Source organism: Tiliqua scincoides, chromosome 3 (genome assembly GCF_035046505.1).
Source record: "Tiliqua scincoides isolate rTilSci1 chromosome 3, rTilSci1.hap2, whole genome shotgun sequence".
Lineage (NCBI taxonomy): Eukaryota > Metazoa > Chordata > Lepidosauria > Squamata > Scincidae > Tiliqua > Tiliqua scincoides.
Window position 1 is genome coordinate 216,189,491 of NC_089823.1, and position 7,034 is coordinate 216,196,524.

The window sequence follows — 7,034 nt, forward strand, 5'->3', positions numbered from 1 at the left end:
AGCACTCCTAAATGTATGTTATATGTTTGTATGTTTGTGTGTGTTAATTTTAAAAAAAACCAAAAAAACAACAACAACAACAACAATAAATGTAATTTAAATGGATCACTCTCATTCCTGCATGTTTTCTTGGACGTAAGTCTGACTGGGTTCAATGAGGCTTACTTAAAAGTGAGTGTGCATAGGATTGCATCTTAATTTGCATTGATTGCCTTGCTTTTATATATTTCCTCCTTTTCTGCTCAATTGATGGTGGATACTGAGATGCCCTAAGTAAACAGTGTAAGACAGTGATCTTCAACCTTTTTCATGCCATGACCCAAATCAACGAATGAATGAATGAGACTGGGGAACCACCATTGATCCCACCCCCTCCTAATATCCTATATGCCCATCCCATTGCTTCCCACTTCCCACCCCCATTACACTCTCCCAGTACTGTTCACTGTAATCAAATATTAGAAAAAGCAGAAAAAGTTACCATGAAGCCTGGCTCTAGTGAAAACTAGTTTAGTACAATTGCTTAAGAACCTGAGTAGGACTGGGACCCAATCTCCTGGTACCTGAAGGGGTACACCAGATGCCTCCCTCTTTACCTGTGGTCTTCAGTCTTTTCCATTCCTGTAATTGCCGCGACCCCACAACTAAGGCTTCATGACCCCCTTGGGGTTGCAACCCCAAGGTTCAAGAACACTGGTGTAAGGCTTTCATGGGCCAAGTGACATATGTTAAAATCTGATGGGATGTCTGATGTTTTGGATCTGCATGTGAAGAGATAAAATGTGAACTATTTTTTTTTTCCTGAAAAGCGTATATAACTATTCTTATTAACAACAATCTCATGGAATACTTGACTAGTCTTCTCCCTCATATGCATATTTTCTATGTAAAAGGAGCTTCTGATACAAAGTCCATCTGCCAATGCATACATTTTCATCATATAACTGAAAACTGCCCCAGGCTGAAGTAAGAGAGAACCCAGAGATCCTTATTTCTGTGATGCACTTGCATATCATGTCAGCTTCTGAAATGAAAGTTCAGCCCACGCAAGTATATTGGAAGTTCAAAAGGGGTGAAGGTGCTGCATTCTCCCAGCAAGTGAGAATACCCTTCCAGCTTTAGTCAAGAAAATCTCTTCTCTTTAAAGCTTAGCAAAACAGTTTAACATAGCTGAGCTCAGATATAATACCTATGCAATATAACTTCAGAAGCTGCCAAGCCTATCAGATCTAATTATTTTTTTCACCGAAGATTTAAAATCAAGGGCAACTTCAATATACAAAGGCAGCATCTATTAAATTTAATTACTTTCTTCTGTAGCTTGCATGGTAATGTTGGATATAAAAGAAAGGTTGCTGCTACGGAAAAGTGCAGTTGCTAGTCAAGAACAGCTTCTCAACAAAGTCGTAGAAACCTCTTCCACTTTCATTTAAGCACACCAAAAATCAAATGCAAAGTAGTGGGGGCTGGTATGGAGCAATCAGAGAAAGGATCTTTTGCCATGTGACTCTGCTTAATTTACTTTGATAGCTCTTTTTTCCTACAGTACCATGCCGTTTGACAACTACATCCACAACTGAATAACCACTGCTGATGCTTTAATCTTGGGGTTAAATAGCTTATTTACAGCCCAATCCTCTCCTATCCACAGGAACAGTGGCACCAAAGTGGTGACTGCTGTATCCCACAGGCACCAGGAAGCCACCGGAGGTCTCCTCGGAAGAAGCAGACTTTTGTTCCCTTCCCCCCAAGGGAAGCCCCAGGTCCCACAATGGGGCTTCTCAAGTCTGAACCAGCTATTGAGACCAGGTCTGACCAGTCAGACCTGTCAAGTTCAGGCTCCAAGTCAGGCTTTGCAGCCTGACATTGGAGATAGCATCTGGCAAAGTAGGGCTCTGCTGGTCCCCTCCTAGGTCAGTCACATTTATTCTGGTGGCGTAATGCCCTTGGCTATGCCAAAAGGTGACAAGGGGTTGGGGGAGGAATGAGGCAGGGAGGAGGGTGGATCATAACCAGGAAGGAGGCAGTATTGGCAGCAGTGGCACATACCAATATCTTAACCCCTTCAGAACCTTGAGCCCCAAACCTCAAAGACTTACCGTCCGTCCCCCACCCTGGCTACAATACTGGTCTCAAGTGTGCATTCTGTCATTGAAAAACGCAAATGCTTTTTATATCTGAGTTTTATACATAAAGCATTAAGAGGTTAAGCTTAAGATGTGCTGGACCAGCTCCATCAAGTCTTCAAAAGTAGCATCCCACCAAGGTGGATGAAGTTCACCAGCAGCTTGATAAGAAATCTGTTTGTGTTGCTTTCCTAGGACTGTAAAAAAATAGGAGGTTATGAATGACCTGACAGACCTCAATCCATGGCTAGTGGGTTTAGGAGATCTCAAATTATGCAGAGATGAATTAAGACGAATTAAGCACCCACTGTTTTCTGCCATGCACATGATGGCATTTCCGCTTCAAAGGATCTTGGATGATATCCCTCCTTCCATATAATCCTACCTGTGATTCATTTTCATTTCATAAACCTTTATTGGCATTTAAAACAGTAGAGTACACTAGGTAGCTTGCCCTCATTAAAAACTTCCCAAATAATAAATCACTGGCAACTACGCTTTTTGGTAACAGCCACCAGGAAATCTGCTACCAAGTTAGTGGTTACATCGGAGCTATCCTCAAGGAGGAAGCCCACATGGCCTTCAGAGGGGCCAATAAAGTTAGACAGAAATTGTTCTAATAGGCGTTCATGAAGGTGATTGTGAGTGGGGCAGTGACACAAAATATGGGTGACAGTATCAGGTTCCAGATGACAAAATTTGCAAATTCTACACTCATGTGGGATATTATGAAACCTTCCAGAGAGGACTGAAGAAGGGAAAATATTAAAACTTGCAAGCATAAAGGCTCGCCTCTTACCAGGATTCAGTAGCTTTCAGAAATAGTTAAAACCATAACCAAAAGAAGGCATCAGGTAAAAATAACACGGGGAGCAGGTAGGGTTAAGGTTACATATAAGTAACTGAATTTCTACCTCCCATAATTTGGTCCTTAAGATTAAATACCCTCGATTAAGGTCAGTGTCTGCTAGAGATTCCAAAGAAAGGCCCATATTTTGAAGTTTAGCTTCAAAAAGTCTATGCCAGGTGGAAATGTAAGGGTCCTTTAGAAGATCAGTAAGCAAGGAATCAGGATGGATGTTAAGATGAAGATGTAGCCAAAATTTAAAGGCCAAGGACCATGCCATAGTCGAGGGGAGATGGATGCCCAACTCAAGGATCAACGTCGATAACATAATCATATTAGGTACACCCAGAATGCGTCTTAGAGAGGAGGCCATCACCTGATCAAGCTCCCAATTAACAGCTTCAATCCAGATTGGGGCCCCATATAATAGCTGACTCATAATCTTAGCCTGGAGGATCTGCAGTGCTGCAGGAACATATTGATTACCACTACTATAGTGGAAGCGGGCAACTGCATTAAGATGGAGTAGAGCTGATGCTTTTGCCAGTTTCCTATGTAAAAGCCAGTTAAGTCGGTGGTGAAAAGTGATCCCCAAATATCTGAATGATCTTACTTGTAATCCTACCTGTCCTCTCAGGTCATCGTGGGGGGCGGCCCTTCTAACTGTGCCATCACTAGTAGAGGTGAGGAGGATGGTGGCAAGAAATAGGGCCTTCTTGGTGGTGGCACCCCATCTGTGGAATTCTCTCCCTCTGGAATTGAAAACAGCTCCCTCTTTGGAGTCCTTTCGGTGGGGTCTCAAGACCTTTTTATTTAGGGAAGCTTTTAATGCTGACATCAGGGGGCTAGCACTTTTTTTAATGAAACATCTTTTAATCTGTGATCCAATTGTGTTTTATTGTTTTTGTGGTTTTAATTTCTTTAATGTTTTTAGTACTGTTTTTAGTGTATTTAAATATTATTGTAAGTCGCCTTGAGGGTCCTTAAGTGGGGTGGAAAGGCAGGATATAAATAAATAAATATCTTGATATAATTCAGTCTGTTTCCCAGTCTGATTTTGAGATGAAAACTGCTTAGATTGCCCTGATCAATGACCTACACTAGGAACCAGTGAAGGGGAGTGCTCCCTTTTCCTCTTTCTGGACCTCTCAGGTTTCCTTCTGGACTATGTCTCGTTGTTGGAACTGGGTAGGTCACTATGTTTTACTGATTCTGGTCCTACCTGCAGAAGAGGGTTCAAGAAATGTGTTTGGGGGACTTCTTGATCAGCCTCCTGGCCACTGGTCTTTGGAATTCCACAATGTTCCATCATGTCTTCTTCAACATCTACATGAAATGATCAGGAGATTTGGTGATGCAGCTGTCATTTTTGTAGGTTTTCTACATTTATTCATGCATTCCAACTATGCCTAGCTGTGATAGCTCTTTTCTATTTCTGCATACAAGTTGTTTCCAGATACCAAATTTGTATCCTTTGATGGAGCACATACTCCCTGTGTTCCTGTTTATATCAGCATTGGCTAGCTGTAAAATTGGGGAGTTATTCTCCCAGGGAAAAGTATGAGAGCCAAAACAAGATCTCATTTTTTACGACCTAAACCACACTACCAGCATGGAAGAATGATCTTCTGGAAAGCAAATCAGGAAGGTGGATATAAATGTTGAGTGCTGCATCTATTAAACTGTCAGCCAAATAAATAAGACACAGTAACCAGGAAAGTGATCCAGTGACTGATGTACAAATTGTTTTCTACACACAATTCAGCCAAAATTAACGCATCTGTATATGAGTCAAAACAATGGCATAAAGGTTCTACAACTCAGACACTGGGGAAATTAAAAATGTTGGCTTTGCTTCTTTTATGCAGTACAGGAGGATATTATGAGAGTTCATTTGCTGATTTCTAAGGTAGCAAGGTTAGTGTGAAAAACAACTATGTGATGTTCTAATATGGAAGCCAGCAGGCACTTTTATGGGAGCACAATGACCCCTTTGGACATTTAAATGTAGAAATCCAATATACTGTACCAAGAACCCATTTGACTTTTTTCCTTTTAATCACTTACTTCTCAGTTTATTACTAAGATAGTATTTCTCACTAGAAGGGCTACTTGGGCAAATAGCTATTTATGGTCCAGTGTATTATTCTATTTAAGGGCGCAATCCTACCCTGCATTGGAACAGGCAAGCCAAGAGGCTTGTGCTGTATCCAGCACAGGATAGGGACCCAAAGTGGCTCAGCCAGAGGTAAGGCAAAACTATTCCCCTTACCTCTGGGTAAGATGCCTTTGCCCCTATGGGTTTCCTCAGACATGCGCCGCCTCCTAAGTTGGCACAAGTCCGAGGAGAGCGGAGCAGCTTGAAGCCGCTCTGAGCTTCTTACAAGTGGGGGTTGGGATCCAGCGTAAGTGGTGAATCCCAGCCTGCCTCCCGCTCCCCATCCAGCTGATCCCCCTCCCCCACCCAGGAACCCTGGAAGGAGCCATTGGATGAGCTGTTGTGAGCTGGAGGGGGCTTCTGTGCATAGGATTCCCTGATGGTTGCTCATCCAGGCACTGACCAGACCAGCATTTGCCAGCTTCTCTTGAACCAGGTGGTTGTATCGTGCATCTGAAGACATACCCTGTGACTTACTGTTGTCATACCATCATCATGTATCACTGCAGTTACCAACGGAAGCTCTTTTGTGGTTCATTCATGCCCTTTGTAGTTGTTTGATAGGTGCTTCTATCTTAGTAGTTGGTCTGCTTGTTGTGAGCCAGAACAGGTAGACACTCTTATCTCCTACCAGTTAGTAAAAGAAAGCATCACTTCCAGTAGCAAAAAAAAGGTCAGCAGGGAGCAGTGATTGTCTCTGAGCCAACCACTGAAGCAAGTTGAACCCAATATCTATTCAAATCACTTGCATATAAGCAAACTGTTTTCTATTCCCTTCCCTCATTTAGAGAACATTTCTGCCTTATTGGAGCTCAGTAGTAGGTTAAGATAATCTCCGTGTGCTGCACTGAAAAAGGCAAACACAATAACAGCAATTACAAATGGAACTCCGGTAACCCTGGTTACAGCTGCCAGACCAGATATCACTATAGGTAGAAGTGGGAGAAAATGGTCTTATTTTGTCATGGATGTTGGTGTTTTCCAAAGTTAGAAGTGCAGGAAGCAGTGCTATGCATTCTTATTCAAAATTTTACATTATGATTGTAAATTATAATTGCTTTAAAAGTGTACAGGTGTGCACCACTTAACAATCTTCCGCTTAACAATGGATCACATATGCGATGGTGGTCAAAGCACAACAAACAGGCTCTTAATGAGGCAGTCAGGACTCCCATAGCCTGTAGCAGAGTGCCTGTTTACACAACAAAGAGTCTCTTAATGCAGAGAAGAGGCAATCTATCTCCAGTAGCCTGTGTAGCAAACTAGTTTCTAACAGGGAGGGCCTGTTTACACAATGAAGGCACTAGATTGGGCTGAATGTTCACTTAACAACATAACTGCATAACAATGGGGATCGGAGAACGCATCCCTGTCGTTAAGTGGTACACACCTGTACTAGGTAGGTCAGTGGTTTTCAAAGTGGTCAGTGGTTTGTTAGCATAGGGACCCACTTTTTACAGATGACAGATGACTATCTGTTGAGACCCACTGGAAGTGATGTCATTAACCTAGAAGTGATGTCATGGCCAGAAGTGACATCATCATGCAGGAAAATTTTTGACACCCTCCCCCATAAAACAAAATCAAATTAAGTAAGTATATTAAAAGTTTACAGTAAATTTAAAAATTTATTTAGAATAAAGACGAAGCCTCCTACCCCTCCCAAGCTGTTGCTGATCTGTTAAAAAAAAAAAAAAAGAGCCCAAAGGGTGCAATCCTATTCACACTTACCCAGGAGTAACCCCATTGACTATTATTGTTAAAAGTATGTATATAGTAGCTACAAATCTGTCACATTTCCCTACGTGCAGTCATATACTAACACACTGAAATGAATGGGGACCCACCTGAAATTGGCTTGCAACCCACCTAGTGGGTCCCAACCAACAGTTTGAGAAACACT